Genomic DNA, 20,688 nt, shown 5'->3' with positions numbered 1-20,688 from the left:
ACACCTTTTAGTCTTCATGGTATACATATCTGACACAGACATGTTTAAATGAAATTCTTTTTCTTGTTCTGCTTCAGGCTTTAATTGCAAATGGTCTGGAAATAATTTTCAACATACACTGGCCTGCATTTGCAGTTACTGTGTTTTGTAATCTGACATGGTCCTTAATAACAGCAGCATCTTATTTGTCCCAAACTCATTAATACACCATAACAAAGGCACCAAATGCTGTCCATGTTAGCCCCACCACCTCAATGACCATCCAGTTTCGTGACCGGCTCTAATATCTCCTTTTGTGGCTTAGTGTCAAGTTTTGATTTTTAATGTTCCTGTGAAGTGACTTGCCATGTTTTTGTCTAGCAAAGGAACAATAGAAAGATGTTAGGATCTGCAGAGAGTGTGCTTCCTCACTGAGTGGGAAGGAGGAATTCGGAGGTGAAAAACCACAACAACTTTTGGTATATCTCCTATTTGTGAATGAAACAGGGGCAGTACATTGCCTGTCTTCCCATTAATCTTGGGAAATGTTATATAACACCAGCATGAGAGGGATACAAGAACTTAATAACTGGCAAATTAAGGTGAAAACAGGTAGGCAATATTTAGTCATCCAATGGAAGAAGTTCTTAAATTTCTAAATGTTGTATTGTTCACAATAACATTCATTTGGTGTGCAAAGTTTATGCAGCACGTTCTAATGTATTACAAAACCCCAATGTGCTTGTTAGAAGTATATGGAAACAAAAATGAATGCTGGGCATTGAGATGTTTTAGGTCAGTCATGGGGCCAGAGTGTGTAATTAAGTCATTTCTCTTGTAGTAATGTTTCAATGCCTATAAACCATTTTGTGAAGTGTGCCTTTTCTGGTGTTCTCAATGGTTAGCAGTCAATAACAGATGCGTAGCATGGGTGCTCTTGCAGGGAGCAATATACTGCTTTAAGACATCAAGATACTTTGATGACAGTCTTTGGAATTTACCAAGCGTTGTGGTAATTTTAAACGTAGGGTCTTTAGTTGATGAGTTGTAAAATTAGGATGCACTTTATGTTCATTGTTCAGACACTTGGGAGGGAGGTTAGAGGACTGATGGATTTTCATTTGTCTGTAAAAGAACGCTGAAGTGTTAGACCAACCTCCCTGCTCTTCCACCCAGGCACATTAGCTCACCTTCACAGATTGATTCGGGACAGATTTGACAGAGAGACTGTATAGCTGTGAAAGGGAGTCCATTTGATTTTTCTCTAGATAGTGTCCTAAGAAATTGGGCGCAAGTAGAGAAAAGTCTGCCAATAAATCTACCTTAAAATAATATATTTAGAGTACACAATTTTCAACCACCTTAAACATAGTCTTTGTCTTCACATAGGCAAAATTATGAGATTATATATACACTCTATTGTGATATTCATCTATTCAGTATATTACCCGCAAACAAACCAATTGCGGTATCAGTTCCGAAGGAGAACCTCAAAATGTTAACTCTGTTTCTCTCTCCTCAGACACTGCCAGACCTGCTGAGTTTCTCCAGTATTCTCAGTTTTTATTCATATTAAAATTCCTTGCCAGAGTTCATTTCTCTGATAATTCTCTGATTTCTCATTAATAATTTGTTGGATGTTTCCAGTCTTGAAAAGACTTACAAATTAAGGAAAGTTAAAAAAAATGTGTGAAAGGTTGAAGACTAACCTGTTCCACTGGTGCTGCCTAAGATGCAGAATTCTCTTCCTCAGGTTCAGGAATTCCAACTGTTGGTTCTCTGAAATTTAAATGCAATTGTCATCTTGTATTGATTATTACAAATGAATTGTTCAACTGGTATCAATCCTTAGAGAATGGTATCAATCTGGTATGAGGTCCAGAAAATTAGTGGAAAAATCTAGCCTGTAATCTTATCAGGATGCAGAAAAAGTGATTCATATAAAGGATTGGTGATGAGGTGATTGATCTGATCGCATTGTATTAATCCTACATTAGATGTTTAGGTGGAAATGTTGGAATAGCCATTGAAAGTCATGAACAACAGTGAGGATGAATTTTCCAGATGATCAATCTAGTGACTATTGAAATAATGTAGACTTTGAAAACTGCCTCAAGAATTACCTCTGCCTGAAAGAAAATTCAAAATAAGATTCTGATATTTTTATTATACATCTCTGGAGTAGGTAAGTCTTGAACCCAAGCCTCCCAGCTCAGTGGGAGGGATACTACCACATAGCAACCTCAAGATAATGTCCTATGATTCAAGAGTAATACAGAAAGCCTGGAGGCTATTTGGCTGATCATGTTTGCGACAGCTTTTTGAAAGATAATCCGACTACCCAATTTCTTCCTGTACTATGTGGGCATCTTTTTCCTCTTCAAATATTATTCCAATTTCCTTTAGAAAGTTACCATTAATTATGCTTTGACCTCTCTTCATTTTTGTTTCTGTTGGAGCTAACTTGAAAGCAACTAATCTAATTGTTGTGAAATTGCATATATCAATGATTGAGCAAATGTGCGACTTTAAGAGAACTAATAGTGTAATCAAACCATGAGATAGTGTCATGTGACATTTGCGTATCTAGGCATCAGCCTCATCTTGAATACTTGCCTTTGTGCTTTGTAATCCATCAGGAATATCCATCAGGAACATCAGGTTCATCAATAGAATCCAGACTATATAAATATCTCTGATAAGATTGTAATCCATTTAGTCCTAGGAATAAATCTTCAGGTGATTGTTCTTTGTCAGAACCCCATCTCAGTATTCATGTTATAAGAGCTAACATAACTACCCCTGATCTCCTCTGTTTTACACAATCCCCCAAAATTAAAATGGTCCCACAATATTTCTTAACTTAATTCTTTATTCACCTGTGAAAGTACATAATATGGTCCTGGCATCAATACCTCTTGACTACAGCTAACAAATAATGAATCCATCATTTAACAGTTTCATATCAACTGTGTTTTACCACCTATTTCCCTTTTCAAACACCAATTACTGAGAATTTGGATGAACATTACTGTATGTTGGTCATTATTGGAGACATCTTGTTAAATAATCTTAATTGTGCTAAGAATTATACCAATGCCCAGTTTAAAACTATCATTCAGGGCCAGAGTGTGCTGGAAATTACATACGTTCACACACGGACTCTGTTCTTTGTTAACAGAAACAACCTGCCCAGGCATGATAGCTTTTCAACAGGTCCTATTATTGTTAATCCAATAATAAATGAAAAATATTGGACTTGGGGGTGTCACTCAGCCAGATTGTATGAAGGAAACTAATAATGGAAGAAAAATATTAACTTAACATAACCCTGAGTTATTGAAGCTACTTTGGGCAATTGAGCTTTACAATATTGTTTGTCGACTGAGTCAGTATGGGTGGAAGTCAGAAACAGGAAAGGAGCAGTCACTTTATTGGGAGTTTCCTAAAGATCCTCCAAAAGAGACACTGAGAAGCAGATTGGGAGGCAGATTTTGGAAAGGTGTAGAAGTAACAGAGTTGTTGTTATGGATGACTTTAACTTCCCAATATTGATTGGAACCTCCTTAGTTCAAATAGTTTGGATCGGGGCACTTTTTGTCAGGTGTGTCCAGGAAGGATTCCTGACTCAATATGTAGTTTGGCCACTAGAGGGGTGGCCGTATTGGATTTGGTGCTCGGCAATAAACCAGGCCAGGTATTAGATCTTCTGGTGGAAGAGCATTTTGGTCAGAGTGATCACAACTCCTTGACCTTTACTATAGTCATGAAGACGGATAGGAGCAGACAGTATGGGAAAGTATTTAATTGGGGGAGGGGAAATTACAATGCTATTAGGCAGGAATTGGGGCATCTAAATTGGGAACAAATGTTCTCAAGAAAATGCATGACAGAAAAGTGGTTGTTGTTTAGGGCAGTGTTCTCAACCATTTTTTAGCCACGGTCTCCCTCATAGCTCTTCTCAGGTTCCCTCTTTCAGACAAGGATACAAAATGAACAGATAGACAGAAAATCATTTATTACTGAACATGAACAAAACATTCTGATGTACTGGACAAAACTTTAAAAAAAAAGACTGTATGAAATTAAACAAATATTAGGCCTAATGTGATCGTTGAACTTGGTGCTTTTCCGCAAGTGTCATGATATCAGGCTCCAAATTAGACAACCTTTGGGGCTTCCTTTCTCATAGCTTTCAGTCTGTGCAACACCCCTTCAAATATGCCAGGGCCCCTAAGAGGGCCATATGGCCCCCCCTTGAGAATGGTTAGTTTAGGGAGCACTTGTTGATAGTGCTGGATAGGTTTGTCCCACTGAGGCAAGGAAGGGGTGGTAGGGTGAAGGAACCTTGAATGACAAGGGATGTGGAACAACTCGTCAAGAGGAAGAAGGAAGCTTACTTAAGGTTGAGGAGGCAGGATCAGGCAGGGCTCTAATGGGTTACAAGGTAGCCAGGAAAGAACTGAAGAATGGACTTAGGAGAGCTAGAAGGGGGCATGGAAAAGCTTTAGCGATAAGATTAAGGAAAATACTAAGGCATTCTACACTTACATGAGGAACAAGAGAATGGCCAGAGTGAGGGCAGGGCTGATCAGGGATGGTAGAGGGAACATGTGGCTGGAGTTGGAGGAGTTAGGGGAGGTCTTTAATGAATACTTTGCTTCAGTATTCACTAGTGACAGGGACCTTATCATTTATGAGGACAGCATAAACCAGGCTGATATGCTGGACAGGTTGATGTTAAGAGAGAGAATGTGCTGAAAATTTTGAAAAATGTGAGGATAGATAAGTCCCCTGGGCCAAATGGGATATACCCAAGGTTACTTCAGGAAGTGAGGGAAGTGACTGCTGTGCCTTTAGTGATGATCTTTGCATCCTTACTGTGCACTGGAGTAGTGTCAGATGATTGGAGGATGACAAATGTTATTCCTTTGTTCAAGAAAGGGAGTAGGGATAATCCTGGGAATTACAGACCAGTCAGTCTTATATTTGTGGTGGGCAAATTATTGGAGGGGTTTCTGAGAGATCGGACTTTTGATTACGTGAAAAATCATATTTGATGAGAGATAGTCAGCATGGCTTTGTGAAGGGTAGGTCATGCCTCACAAACCTTATTGAATTCTTTAAAAATATGACAAAACATGTTGATGAAGGTAGAGCAATGGATGTGGCGTATATAGATTTTAGCAAGGCATTTGATAAGGTTCCCCATGGTAGGCTCATTCAGAAAATAAGGAGGCATGGGATACAAGGAAATTTGGCTGTCTGGATAATGAAATCACTGGCCCATAGAATACAGAAGGTGATTGTAGATGGAAAGTATATAGCCTGGAGCACTGTAACCAATGGTGCTCCGCAGGGATCTGTTCTGGCACGTCTGCTCTTTGTAATTTTTATCAATAACTTGGATGAGGAGGTGGAAGGGTGGATTTGTAAGTTTGCTGATGACATGAAGCCGGTGGAGTTGTGGATAGTGTGGAGGGCTGTTGCAGATTGCAACAGGATATTGGCAGGATGCAGAGCTGAGCTGATAAGTGGCAGATGGAGTTCAACCTGGAAAAGTGTGGAGTGATTCATTTCTTGGCGATGTGGAGGAACAGAGGGATCTTCGGGTTCATGTCCATAGATTCCTCCAAGTTGATAGGGTTGTTAAGAAGGCGTATGGTGTGTTGGCTATCATTGGCATGGGGATTGAGTTTAAGAGCCGTGAGGTTATGCTGCAGCTCTATAAAGTCCTGGTTAGACCACACTTGGAATATTGTGTTCAGTTCTGTTCACCTCATTACAAGAAGGATATGGAAGCTTTAGAGAGGGTGCAGAGGAGCTGCTGCCTGGGCTGGGGGGCATGTCTTATGAAGAAAGGTTGAGGAAGCTAAGGCTTTTCTCATTGGAGCAAAGAAGGATGACTTGATAGAGGTGTACAAGATGATGAGAGGCATAGATAGGGTGAATACTCAGAGACTTTTTCCCAGGGCAGAAATGGCTATCACAAGGGGGCATAATGTTAAGGTGATTAGAGGAAGGTTTAGGGGAGATGTCTGAGATAAGTTCTTTAGACAGAGAGTGGAGAACTAGTCTCTGGCAAGAGAGCACAAAGACGGCCCCATCTTCATTTCAAAGATGTCTGCAAGAGAGACATGAAGTCACTGAACATGAATTTTGAGAGGTGGGTGGACATTGAGGGCGATTGCTCTTGTTGGAAGCTGGAATTACGAAATGGTCTAAAAAGAGGAGAAGAGAAGCTGAGGTTGCTGCTGAAGAAAAGCACACCCACCATGAACACAGCGCCAATACAACACCGGGGGACAGCGCTGTCAAGTGCAGTCGCTGCAGCTGAGACTGCCACTCCCATGTAGGCCTCTACAGCCACAACAGACGCTGCTCTGCCAACAAAGATTGAAGCAAGACCTCCCTGGTGCAGATTCATGGTCTCGTGAAACTAACAGATGCCACCATCTGGTGGAATGCACTGCCAAAAGTGGTAGTAGAGTCAGATACATTAGAGACACTTAAGCAACTCGGTACATGGATGGTAGTAATATGAAGGGTATGTGGGTTAGTTTGATCTTAGAGTAAAATAAAAGGTTGGGACAACATCAAGGGCTGAAGGGCCTGTACTGTGCTATACTGTTCTATGTTTTAATCTCATTAGGATACATGTGGCAATGAAGACAATAGCATTTGGTATTTAAAGTAAGGATTTTTTGTTTTCTATTAAAGATATGGAAGTGATTGGGATGTCACTTTAAGATATGCTGCCATTTAACAACAAACGTGATTTCTGATTGGGGAAGTTATCTGTGGATCAAGTTTTAATGTGTTGGTTTTATTTGCATTTATGTAGATCATCTGGAACTATGACAACTTTATTCTAGTGAACAACTAAAGCCAATATCAGTAATGGAAGGAAGTGTATTATAGGAAGGTAACAAAAGGTGTAGCTGAAAATATGATCTTTGGTGATGGTAGATGAGAGATTAAGATGAATTCCTGAAATTAGAGCTGAGATGGTTGAAGACTCTATATCCGACATTGGAAAGCTGGAAAATGGTGAGAAAGAGGAAGCCTGTGTTATAGATCCAGACTCACAGAGACGTAAAGTCATATGGCATGAAACAGATCCTTCGGTCCAATACATCATTGCCAGCCATGTTCCCAAACTAAACTAGCCCCGCCTGCCTGCTTCTAGCCCATATCCCTCCAAACCTGTCCTGTTCATGAACTTACGCAAATGTCTTAAACATTGGAACTGTATCTGCATCCATCACTTTCTCTGGCAGCTCATTCCACAAATGAACCGCTTTCTGTGTAAAAGAAGTTGCCCCCATGTGTTTTTAAAATCTTGCTCCTCTCACCTTAAAAATATGCCCCTGAGTTTTGAACTCACCCACCCTATCTTGTCATTCATCTTATCTCTGCCCCTCATGATATTATAAGACTCAATAAGGTCTCTCCTCAACCTCCTACGGTCCAGTGAAAAATTACCCAGTCTATTTTTGTACTTCAAAGCCCCCAGTCCCATCAACATCTTGGTAAATCTTTTTGGAACCTTCTCCAGTCTAATAATTTCCTTCCTATAACAGGGCAACCAGAACTGGACACAGTAATCCAGAAGAGTGAGGAGATGGGAGAGTCCAGGTGGGACATAAGGATAGAGATGAATGTGGAATTAAACTAGCATAACACTGAGTAGGTAACAATAAAAGAAAACCATGATATTGAATCAAATGAATTATAAGACATGGAGTCAGTGTGTGTATCTGAGAAAGGAGGTTCTAGGTGGTAGGTGCTAATGAGGTCGCTGGCACATGGTGCTGTTTTGGAGATGTTAGGTAGGGTGGAGAATGGAAGATTGAGGGGTTGAACATTAAATACGGTGTGGGTCTCAGCAATGGGAATGAATTAAGGGCAAAAATGATCACTGTTACTGAAATGAAAAGCAAACAACAAAACTTAATACAGAATAGGACATTGGCTTTAAATCTCAAACCAGGAAGTTATCTGATCTTCAGGTTGTGTTGAGTTGGGACAGTAGATGTTACTTGACAAAGAGGAAAGAGAAGGGAGAAATCAAACTGCTTTTGATGATTATTATATGGTCTGCTCAAATATCTGTAAACAACACAGAGAAGTTCACAAAGACCTCCATAAAAAAATGATAATTTTCATGAATAATGGAATGTTGCTCTGAAGATCACTGTAAACATCAGGAGAAATAGAGGCCGCTCCAAGGAATAGGGAGTGGAGTTCTAAGTGTAAAGAACTTGTTTCTATGCACTTAAAAAAAACTATACGGCCAGTTTGAAGACACCACGATAAAATATAAAGCAGCTCCACTTACTCCAAATGTGTAATTTCAGGATACATGTCTGCTAATGGGACAGAGAAAGTTCCAAAAACAATGACAGCATTTAGCCCATAGGGATCATCCACAGGCTGCACTGGTTTCTGCCAAGAAAAGAAAGAGTATCACTTTAGCAAGACTCATCTCAACTTATGAATAAAGACAGCACAAGCTAAATATCTCCTTGATATGTTTCCATTCAGTACCATGTGCTTCTGCATACAATCCCAAACTCAAATATTAAATCCATTTTTTTTGATAGGTAGATTTTCAACTTGCCATTGGTGTGCAAGACTGAGGCTGAGTTGGTCATTCATTACAGAAACTACCCAATGTTCAGATTCTTTGTAATCAATGGCGGTATCCTTAAGGGACAGCTGATTTCCAATGACAGTTTAACTCCTGAGTAGCAAGTTAATAGCTTATCATCTAAACTCTTAAACAGATATTAGATTTATTCCTGTTACTCCCAAAGTTCCCAGTTAAAGTTACTTTTTGGCTCTTTTGCCAAAATGAATGTTCTCCCTAGACATTTGACAAAATTTGCATTTAGTTATATGATTAGGTCAAACAAACCACTCCTATGAGGTTATGTATCTTTGCCATCATTTTATCACTAAACATTGATAATAATATGACAGTGAAATATTCCAGTTGTATCACAAGAAATCTTTTTATTGAGACCACAATGCAAAAATTGAGATTTTCATCTATTCAGTACAAGTAAAACTGATGCTGATTGTGTGTATTCTTAAAAGAATGGTATGTTTGACTTGATCATATAACCAAATGTAGCTTTTTCTCTCATGAGCTATATAATGTGAAACTTGAGGGTGGCACGGTGGCACAGTGGTTAGCACTGCTGCCTCACAGAGCCAGAGACCTGGGTTCAATTCCCGACTCAGGCGACTGACTGTGTGGAGTTTGCACATTCTCCCCGTGTCTGCGTGGGTTTCCTCCGGGTGCTCCGGTTTCCTCCCACAGTCCAAAGATGTGTGGGTCAGGTGAATTGGCTATGCTAAATTGCCCGTAGTGTGAGGTAAATGTAAGGGTATGGGTGGGGTGTGCTTCAGTGGGTCAGTGTGGACTTGTTGGGCCGAAGGGCCTGTTTCCACACTGTATGTAATCTAATCTTGACTTGCAATGGACTTTTTTTGTGAGTTTTGAGAAAAATGCCAAATGCTAACAGTAATTTTAAAAGTGTGAAAATATTTTTCCACATTCATTGGTACTAAGCTTTCAAACAATATACTTCTGTTTTACAACCACTGAATAATTTATTTTTTATACCCTCCTGTGGGAGCATTCTAAATACCTTGTGACATTTTGCTACATTAAAGTCATTATATAAATTCAACTTGTCATCTATGATATTTTTCCTATGTCGAAATATAAGGAAATGAGAGATTGATTTAGTAAATTTAAAACTGCCACTTACACTGAAGGTTGGAGCGATATTCCTCTGATTCAATCCTAACATTCCAATAAATTAAAATCTTACATTTTACTAACAATCACACATTGTTCTGAATCTGACAACTACCAGTTAGCAAGCAATAAAATTATAGGAAACCATTCTTTCTTCACATTAGTTGTGATTGAAGGTTGATTTGCTTCTAACTGTAATAAAACACATACACTGATATCTTTAATCATTATCTTAATTGCTTGGTCAGATCTCATCTGCTCTGGTATCATTGCAACAAGCCAGATTCCTCTAAATGACCCACAGTAAGACATAATGAATCACTGATGTTATGCACTGTACCACAGTGATAAGACAGAGATTTGAATCTGTGTAAATTGGTGAAAGAAGTCAAAATTATGAACTTTTCCGATCAAGCCAGGGTGGAGGAATGAGTCATCAGGAGAACAAGATGGTGGAGAAGACAAACAGATTACTTTTATAAGTTAGAACTTTATAACAATAAAAGTGCTCAGAAAGGCACAGTCAACTGTGGTAAGACATAAATCATCCAATCTCAATTAAGTGTTCTTGGGGTTTTATTTAATCTAACAGCTGAAACTTCCTGAAGTTTCAGTTATTTATTTGTGCATGGGAAATCATGTCTCACACACTTGATTGAGTTTTTTGAAGAAGTAATAAAGAGGATTGATGAGGGCAGAGTGGTAGATGTGATTGATATGGACTTCAGTAAGGCATTCAGCAAGGTTCCCCATGGGAGACTGGTTAGCAAAGTTAGATTTCATGGAATATAGGGTGAACTAGCCATTTGGATACAGAACTGGCTCAAAGGTAGAAGACAGAGGGTGGTGGCGGAGGGTTGTTTTTCAGACTGGAGGTCTGTGACCAGTGGAGTGCCACAAGGATCGGTGCTGGGTCCTCTACTTTTTGTCATTTACATAAATGATTTGGATGTGAGCATAAGAGGTTTAGTTAGTAAGTTTGCAGATGACACCAAAATTGGAGGTGCAGTGAACAGCAAAGAAGGTTACCTCAGATTACAACAGGATCTGGACTAGATGGGCCAATTGGCCGAGAAGTTGCAGATGGAGTTTAATTTAGATAAATGTGAAATGTTGCATTTTGGGAAAGGAGATCTTAGCAGGGCTTATACACTTAGTGATAATGTCCTAGGGAGTGTTGCTGAACAAAGAGACCTTGGAGTGCAGGTTCATAGCTCTTTGAAAGTGGAGTCACAGGTAGATAGGATAGTGAAGAAGGCATTTGGTATGCTTTCCTTTATTGGTCAGAGTATTGAGTACAGGAGTTGGGAGGTCATGTTGCTGCTGTACAGGACATTGGTGAGGCCACTTTTGGAATATTGCATGCAAATCTGGTCTCCTTCCTACTGAAAAGATGTTATGAAACTTGAAAGGGTTCAAAGTAGATTTACAAGGATGTTGCCAGAGTTGGAGGATATGAGCTACAGGGAGAGGCTGAATAGGCCGGGGCTGTTTTGCCTGGAGCATTGGAGGCTGAGGAGTGACCTTGTAGAGGTTTAAAAAATCATGAGGGGCATGGATAGGATAAATAGACAAAGTCTCTTCCCTGGGGTGGTGGAGTCCAGAACTAGAGGGCATAGGTTTAGGGTGAGAGGGGAAAATATAAAAGAGACCTAAAGGGCAACTTTTTCACGCAGAGGGTGGTACGTATATGGAATGAGCTGCCAGAGGAAGTGGTGGAGGCTGATACAATTGCAACATTTAAAAAGCATTTGGATGGGTATATGAATAGGAAGGGTTTGGAGGGATATGGGCCGGGTGCTGGCAGGTGGGACTAGATTGGGTCGGGATATCTGGATGGGTTGGACCGAAGGGTATGTTTCCATGCTGTACATCTCTATGACTCCATGATTCCATCAACTCCATTTCAATTTCTTCAGAAACATAAGCTTGCAAAATTTAAGTGAATAATTTTTTTTTCAGCAACTTGTCTTTGTTTTTAGGAAAAAAAGCTAGTTCATGATGTGGTGCTGTTGAACCACTTTAAATCTCAATTTAAATGAGAATGATTAAAGATAAATTAACAATAAAAGTGACTGTGTGCATTGTAGGTATTTGATAACAGTGAAAATAAAACTGATTTTCAAGAAAAAGTACTGATGGTCTGATCTACGTTTGTAATTTTATGTTCTTTATTTGTCATTAAAAGGATTATTGACCTGATTTTATTTGGTGTGGGTACAAAGAAGCAGGGCAATTTAACACATTTACACACACATGAAATGGCTTTCAAATCTTTTCAGATGTTTGGTCCTTCATAGTGGGAATCCCCAAAGCAGGTTCAATAAAATAACTTCCCTTTATTAAGACCACCGAAACATTCACATGTTTAAGTGACACCATGACTTTCAGTTACATCACATATTAGTGTATCGACTGGGGAATGCAGTGCAGATCAATATTGAAAATGTGCTGACTTGCTAATACGGATCAAGATAACACAATTTGTACAATTTTTAAAGCTGGTCTCTGACAGCCCAGATTAGAGAGTTGGACATGAGCAAGATGTACTACCATAGAGTCATGAAGTCATACAGCATGGAAACAGACCCTTTGGTTCAACCAGTCCACGTTGACCATAATCCCAAACTAAATGAGTCCCATCTGCCTCTCCTTGGCCCATATCACCCCAATAAGTTCTTACTTGTGTACTTATCCTGTCCAAAAAATAACCCTCCAATACTACCCTCTGTCTCCTACTGTTAAGCCAATTTTGTATCCAGTTGTCAAGCTCATCCCGAATCCCATATGATCAAACTTCAATAATTCTGATGAAGAGCTCCTGCCCGAAACATCAATTCTTCTGCTCCTTGGATGCTGCCTGACCTGCTGTGCTTTTCCACCACCACACATTCTTGATTCTGATCTCCAGCAATTGCAGTCCTCACTTTCTCCAAACTTCAATTTTTAATTTACCATGCAGAACCTTGTCAAAGCCTTTAATAAAGTGTAAGTAAACAATGTGTAATGGGAACTGACAGCACTTTCCAGGCAAAGTCTGAGAGTCTATGTGCCATTGACTGAGATAAATTTGATGGATCAACTATGTTTGTTGGATTACTCCATACTTAACATCATCATCAATGTTCCCTCTGCCGTTATGATTTCCACTCTGGTTTGATGTACCACACACAAACCCAGAAGTGCACACAGAAAGGATAAAACTTAGAGGGAACACTAATTGGCATATGGCACGGTACTTTGTGCAACAAGATTCTAACCACATCCATGATAAAGGGATTAATCATGTAAATTGTACATAAACAGGGAAAATAGACAATAGACAATAGGTGCAGGAGTAGGCCATTCTGCCCTTCGGGCCTGCACCACTATTCAATATGATCATGGCTGATCATCCTTAATCAGGATCCTGTTCCTGCCTTATCTCCATAACCCTTTATTCCACTATCCTTGAGAGCTCTATCCAACTCTTTCTTAAATGAATCCAGAGACTGGGCCTCCACTGCCCTTGGGGCAGAGCATTCCACACAGCCACCACTCTCTGGGTGAAGAAGTTTCTCCTCCTCTCTATCCTAAATGGTCTACCCCATATTTTTAAGCTGTGTGCTCTGGTTTGGCACTTACCCATCAGCGGAAACATGTTTCCTGCCTCCAGTGTGTCCAATCCTTTAATAATCTTATATGTCTCAATCAGATCCCCTCTCAGTCTTCTAAACCCAAGGGTATACAAGCCCAGTCGCTCCAGTCTTTCAGCGTAAGGTAGTCCCGCCATTCCGGGAATTGACCTCGTGAACCTATGCTGCACTCCCTCAATAGCCAGAATCTCTTTCCTCAAATATGGATACCAGAACTGCACACAATACTCCAGGTGTGGTCTCACCAGGGCCCTGTACAACTGCAGAAGAACCTCTTTGCTTCTATACTCAATACCTCTTGTTATGAAGGCCAGCATGCTATTAGCCTTCTTCACTACCTGCTGTACCTGCATGCTTACCTTCATTGACTGGTGTACCAGAACACCCAGATCTCTTTGTACTGCCCCGTTACCTAAATTGACTCCATTTAGGTAGTAATCTGCCTTCCTGTTCTTGCCACCAAAGTGGATAACCATACATTTATCCACATTAAACTGCACCTGTCATGCATCTGACCACCCACCTAACCTGTCCAGGTCACCCTGTAATCTCCTAACACCCTTCTCATATTTCACCCTGACACCCAGCTTTGTATCATCAACAAATTTGCTAATGTTATTACTAATACCATCTTCTATATCATTAATATATATTGTAAAAAGCTGCGGTCCCAGCACTGATCCCTGCGGTACCCCACTGCCTGCCATTCTGAAATGGAGCCGTTTATCACTACTCTTTGTTTCCTGTCAGCCAACCAACTTTCAATCCAAGTTAGTACTTTGCCCCCAATACCATGAGCCCTAATTTTGCTCACTAACCTCCTATGTGGGACTTTATCAAAAGCTTTCTGAAAGTCCAGGTACACTACATCTACTGGATCTCCCTCGTCCATCTTCAGAGTTACATCCTCAAAAATTCCAGAAGATTAGTCAAGCATGATTTCCCCTTCATAAATCCATGCTGACTCTGACCTATCCTGTTACTACTATCCAGATGTGTCGTAATTTCATCCTTTATAATAGACTCCAGTATCTTTCTCACCACTGAGGTCAGACTAACTGGTCTATAATTTCCTGCTTTCTCTCTCCCACCTTTCTTAAAAAGTGGTACAACATTAGCCACCCTCCAGTCTGCAGGAACTGATCCTGAATCTAACGAACTCTGGAAAATAATCACCAACGCATCCACGATTTCTAGAGCCACCTCCTTCAGTACCCTGGGATGTAGACCATCAGGCCCCGGGGATTTATCAACCTTCAGACCTAACAGTCTCTCCAACACCAATTCCTGGCAAATATAAATTCCCTTAAGTTCAGGTCCTTCAGCCACTGTTACCTTGCTTGTGTCTTCCCCAGTGAACACAGATCTGAAGTACCAATTCAATTCTTCTGCCATTTCTTTGTTCCCCATAATATATTCCCCTGTTTCTGTCTTCAAGGGCCCAATTTTAGTCTTAACCATTTTTTTTGCCTTTCACATACCTAAAAATCTTTTACTATCCTCCTTTATATTTTTGGCCAGTTTACCTTTGTACCTCATTTTTTCTCTGCGTATTTCCTTCTTAGTAATCCTCAGTTGTGTGTATTTCCTTCTTAGTAATCCTCTGTACCTTGCACTATTCTTACAAATTGGGCTCACTTGCCTGATACTGTTGGGTTTTGGTAATGCTCCAGAAAAATGTGCAAGAGCATTTTCCGGCATTGATTGGCAACATTCCTGTTAAAGTTATGGAATTTACCAGAGTTAACTTGGCACTTTGGGAATCTGTAGTAAAACTATTGTGTAAGGAACTTTCGTCACTGTGCTCATCTTCCTCACAAATGTTCAATAAAAAATAGTTCACAACATTAATATGTCCCATTCCCAAAGAATAAATGGATGAGCAGCAATAAAAATCACCTTGGTCCCAGGACATTAATTGCACTTATGCAACTGTCTTCAACAATGTCGCCCAGCGTCTAAACCTGGGAATTAATAACACTGGCACAGTGATACTTCACTCAGTAATTTGAGATACCTCAGTTTACTGTTTCCACTCTGCCTGTTGTTAAAATGGGAAATATGATATAATTGTGTTAAATACTTATACAACCAACTCTGAAAATTCAATTCTGAATTTTAATGAGAAATGGGAGAGCAGTGAGTTCTACTTTGCCACCTGAATTCAAATTCTATTATAATTATCATTAAATAACCAGATCTAATTATGATAGCATTGTGAACAAAATACCACACCTAAGCATCAGCATACAATCAGATCTCTTTTTCTAACTAGGACTACCATTTCTGGAGGGTCATATTTGCACCTGCATGTATGTTAGTGGGGTATGAATGTTTGTTACGCCTAAAGTGTAGCAGTAAATCAGATTAAACATAATGAATTCCCCCCAATTTATCTTTCCTTATAAGAAACAAACTTGCAAACTTTCTCCTTGACTCTAAAAGTAGGTCAAGCATGAGTAAACAATATATGCTCAATCGACTGGCATATTGCACAAGCATGATGTAACCAGCTCTGAAATAATAATAGTATTCCCTACCATATTTAAATTTGTCTATCTCTGTGATGATAACCATGCCGAATCAGCTCTATTTCATGACAAAGCGGTTACACCAAAAGTGCTAATTAAACTGAAAATATGTAGGTGCTCTCCCCTAAGTATCATATTTCAGTTTGACTCACATACATTCTAGCAAGCACACCTTGATTTATTTTAGATTCCCCTTTCATAGATTTTGCTTCTTACTGCATCTTATCAACTTGATTTTAAAAAGCCCTTGACTGAATCAAAATCCTGCATTTTATCACATCAAAATAATACTATATAACAGATTATGGAATTCTAATGAAAGGTCATTGACCTAAAACATTAACTCTATCTATGTCTCCAGAGGAGCTACCTGACCTGCCAAGTATTTCCAACATTTTCTGGGTGTTTTTTCCAGATTTCCAGCATTTGCAGTAGTTTGCTTATTTTTTTAATAGTTAATTCATGGGATCTGGGCATTGTTGACAATGCTCCCCATCCTCCATTGCCCATGCACTAACTGGCATTCTGTGTCATGTCCGAGTGTGGTGACAGAGCAGGATGACAGTAGATGGGTTTTTAAATTTAAGATTGCTAGGCAAGAAATGCTGGAATTGTCCATCAAGATTCAACAACCCTGTGTGTACTTTTCTTGGAGGACAGATATACCTATAGATTTCAATAATGCAAGGACCCACGTATATAGTTCCACAGGAAGGAGCCTTCCACTTGACTGACGTTAACACAATTAAAAGTTTTTCCTTACACTGTTATTGAGAAAAGTTCTCTTCTGCTTCCATGTATTACTCAATAGTAATTGAAAGTGGGATGTGTTTCTCCCTTTCTAATCTAATAGCTATGATCCTAGTTGTAACATTCCTGTCTCTAGTTGAGATTCACTCATGCAGCACACCCTAGGGATTAAAACATAGACCTTCATAACTTTTATGTGCCCAACTGCTCACTGGATAAATTTGTTCAAACACTGGAAAATTAAATGTTTCTCTACTTACACAATCCTTCTGTATCTGATTAAACCACATCTCATGACTAAAACTGATCAAATGATTCCATTGGAAATGCAACTTACAACTTTTATTCTGCAGCATTCCAAAAGAGGTGCTTTTTTTAAACTGCAGATTCTTGACAAACGCACAAGATTGGAAAACTCATTCTATTCTTAAGATCCCACTGAACATTAGTTTCAGAAAACGCTAGATGACAAGCTCTCTATTTCGAAGATGTCTGACAGCTGAAGTCAAAACATTCACTTTATGTCTGAATCTCAAAACTTAAGCAAAACATCAACTCATCCAACGTTCTTTGAAATACAAATAACCCACTATTGACAAAAAGTTAGATTCGACTGAAACCTCCATAACAATGAACATTTAATTAACAGAGATTTTTCAAAAAACCATAGTGCACATTTTGATAGAGAAGTATAAGGCAAGTGTGAAAGGAGTTATAGCTTGTTAATTTCACGACCAGGTCTGCTGACAATGACCACTGTGTGCTAACAGCCGCTTTGTGTAGATCCTTTGGCTGATAAGATACAAGAACTGTGAAGGCAATCCTCTCTCGATCATGAAACATCAATGCATGAGCTTAATTTTAAATGCTCTTTACCACAAAGTATTCAAATCTCCTAATTAACTTTTATAGCATGAGAACTTTGTGATATCTAATGAAATGAAATACACAGAAGGAAATCTGTTCAGGAGACCACAAAAAATTGATCTATACATTTTCAAATGATTACTAATACGTGACACACACCTCCGTTACCTTAGTCATTACATAAAAAATGTCATAAATAGAATTATTCATTTTTATCAAATTTAATTGTCAGTTGTCTGTTACCAAAGCAAAGTATTTATCTTCATTCCGAAGTCCTCAATCCTGCCCGTCGTGCACTAAACAGCAAAAAATTCACAGAGCAAACTTAACAAGTTGCAATCGCTGAAAATGTTGTAAAATATTTTCAATTACAAACCTCAGTGGTAACTTCAAAGTATGGTACCGCCATTTTGAAGCCACGTAAACACCAACTACCACGCTCTCAATCGATCTCACAATATGAGATTGCATTTGAAGTATGACGTATACATCAGGTGATACACAAGGCTTGACTTTGCTGAACCCACCTCAACAGCAAATTGGGCACTTCCGATTTTGACTTTGAGCACAACGAACATTAATAGGATTAGCTTTGCCTTTGTTTTATGGCTATATTGATGACACCATCACTAAATGAATGATATATTGTGTGGCACTAGTTTTGGAAACACATTTGTCAACATAATCAACAGGAGGCAATCAAGCTGACGGTATTTTTTTCAGGTAATATATTGTTTTAATTCACACTTTAGACGTGCGACAATTTAAATAATTGAATGCAAGGAAGCACAACAATATCTCTACTTCCTCAAGATGCTAACAAAATTCGGCACGTCCATAGGACTCTTACCAAATTTTATAGATGCACCACAGAAAGCATCCTATCTGGATGGTATGATAACTGCTCTTCCAAGGCCACAACAAACTACAGAGAGTCACGAACACAGCTCTGTCCATCATGCAAACCAGCCTTCCATCCATTGACTCAATCTTTACTTCCAGCTACCTTGGGAAAGCAACCAACATAGTCAAAGACCCCTCCCACCCCGGTTATACTCTCTTCTACCCTCTTCCGTTGGTCGGAGGAGATAACATTTTGAATCCCCATATGATTCCCCACTGTTATCAGACTTTTGAACAGACCTCTCAAATGTTAATTATGATCTCTTTCTGCACCTTCTTTGCAGCTGTAACATTGTATTTTGCACGCTGCTCCTCTATCCTGACGCATCTTATATGGCACCATCTGCCTGTATAGCAAGCATAACAACACTTTTCCCTGTATTTTGGTACATGTGACAACAGTAAATCAATCAATCAGAATGCATAATGTGTGTAGTGCATTCAAAGAATAAAAGAATGTCACAAAATAATTAATTTCTGATGATAGAAAACTTGTAATTCACTGGCTAGGAGAAAGTGAGGAAAGCAGATGCTGGAGATCAGAGTCAAAAGGTGTGGTACTGGAAAAGCTCAGCAGATCAGGCAGCATCCGAGGAGGAAAGTTGACATTTCAAGCATAAGCTCGTCATCAGCTCTTCCTGATGAAGAGTGTGTGCTCAAAATGTCGATGCCCTTGCCCCTCAGATGCTGCCTGACCAGCTGTGCTTTCCATCACTATACTTTTTGACTGTAATTCACTGGCTGTCTGGCAGTAAGTTTAAGATCTCCTAGTGTTACGTGAGGGATCTTTTTTATTCTACTTTTCCCAGTCAATTGTTTTATTGCACTTTTCAAAAACTGAGTAATAGTTTTAAGTCACACTACTTAAAACATTGAGATTATTAGATTAATAGTAGACACTGAGATTTCATGGGAATGCAAAGTTCCCAGTATTCAACAATGCAACTTCCATCTTAATATTTCCATGAAACGATAATATGCTCAGATATGATAACTATGCAAATTACTCATTTCTATCTCAGGCAGCCATCATGTTGTATTGATGAAAATGGGGGACAAGAGCAAATTACTGCACTCCTCATTCATAAGGCCATTAGATGTAGGAACAGAAGTCTGTTTACCAATTATTGAGATCATGGCTGTTCTGATAATCCTCAACTCCACTTCCCTGCCTTATCCCCACAACACTAAATTCCCTTACATTCAGATCTTCTAAACACAATAGTTGCATTCTTGTGCAACCCTGCATTATAGAAAAATCAGACTTTAGAAACAGTGCTTAAAGTGTTGGTGATGTAATGGCATTACAGCCAATACAGGTTTTAAAAGTTCGTGCCTTACGAACAGTGTCCCCAATTCATCAATTGCGTTAGAGTGAATTCATGTCAATGTAATGTGTATTATAGCAGAGCGACTTGTACTTACTGAAAACCAGTCTGACTCACACTTGAATATACTTAACGACTCAGCCTCAACAACCCCCTGTGTAAAGAATTCCACAGGTTGACTATCCTCTGAGAGAAAAAATATCCTCCTCATTTCTGTCCTAACTGGACAATCCCTGATTCTGAGATAATGTCATCTGGTTTTCGACTCTATTTTTGAAATTTCTTACTCACTCACTCACTCACTTATTCACTCACGCACATTTATTTACTCACTAACTTACTAACTTTATTTTTCTATTTAATTATTTTTACCAATTATTTATTTCCTCTCCCACTCTCGCTTTTGATAACTTCGTCATTTTGGAATGCTGTTAGTATCTTCTACTGTGAACACTGATAGATTGATGCAAAATACTTATTTCAATTTTTAATTAAGTACCGCCATTTCTGGTTCCCAATTATTACTTCCCCAGCAAAGACATTCTTGCTGCCTGTGTTTTCATTAGTAGCAAGTTTACCTTCAAAGTTTATTTTCTCCCTGTTTTTTGATAATCTTTTGTTCGTTTTTGAAAACTATCAATCCTAGAGCTAACCATTACCCTTTGCTTTTTTTTGCTTCCAATTTGATGCTCTCTTAGCATCCTCGGTTTATCATGGTTAGTGTATGTTCTTCCTAAAATCCATCTTCCATACAGGGATATATCTTTGTCGTGAGCATGAACTATTTTCTTAAATATCTGCCGTTGTTACTAAATCATCTCAATTGTGCTAACCTCCTTTCCCAGCCCACTGCAGCCAACCCTGCGCACATCACTGTTTAAGTTTAGCACAGTTGCTTCTGATCCACATTTCCCACTCTCACA

General features: G+C 39.2%; 1 long non-coding RNA gene across 2 annotated transcripts in view; it reads right to left on the bottom strand.

Moving 5' to 3' along the window:
* The window catches only part of LOC132830519 (uncharacterized), a 71,194-nt gene that overhangs the window by 13,369 nt on the left and 37,137 nt on the right, over window positions 1–20,688 (bottom strand). For both annotated transcript variants that reach the window (XR_009646376.1, XR_009646377.1), the window contains exons 2-3: window positions 8,321–8,427; window positions 1,689–1,758 (exon numbers count right to left, since the gene is read on the bottom strand). This is a non-coding gene — a long non-coding RNA (uncharacterized LOC132830519). The remainder of the gene's footprint in view (window positions 1–1,688; window positions 1,759–8,320; window positions 8,428–20,688) is intronic.

The sequence above is a fragment of the Hemiscyllium ocellatum genome, chromosome 31, assembly GCF_020745735.1.
Source record: "Hemiscyllium ocellatum isolate sHemOce1 chromosome 31, sHemOce1.pat.X.cur, whole genome shotgun sequence".
NCBI classification, from domain to species: Eukaryota; Metazoa; Chordata; class Chondrichthyes; order Orectolobiformes; family Hemiscylliidae; genus Hemiscyllium; species Hemiscyllium ocellatum.
Note: the sequence above shows the minus strand (reverse complement) of the source record. Positions and strands in the feature narration are given on the sequence as shown.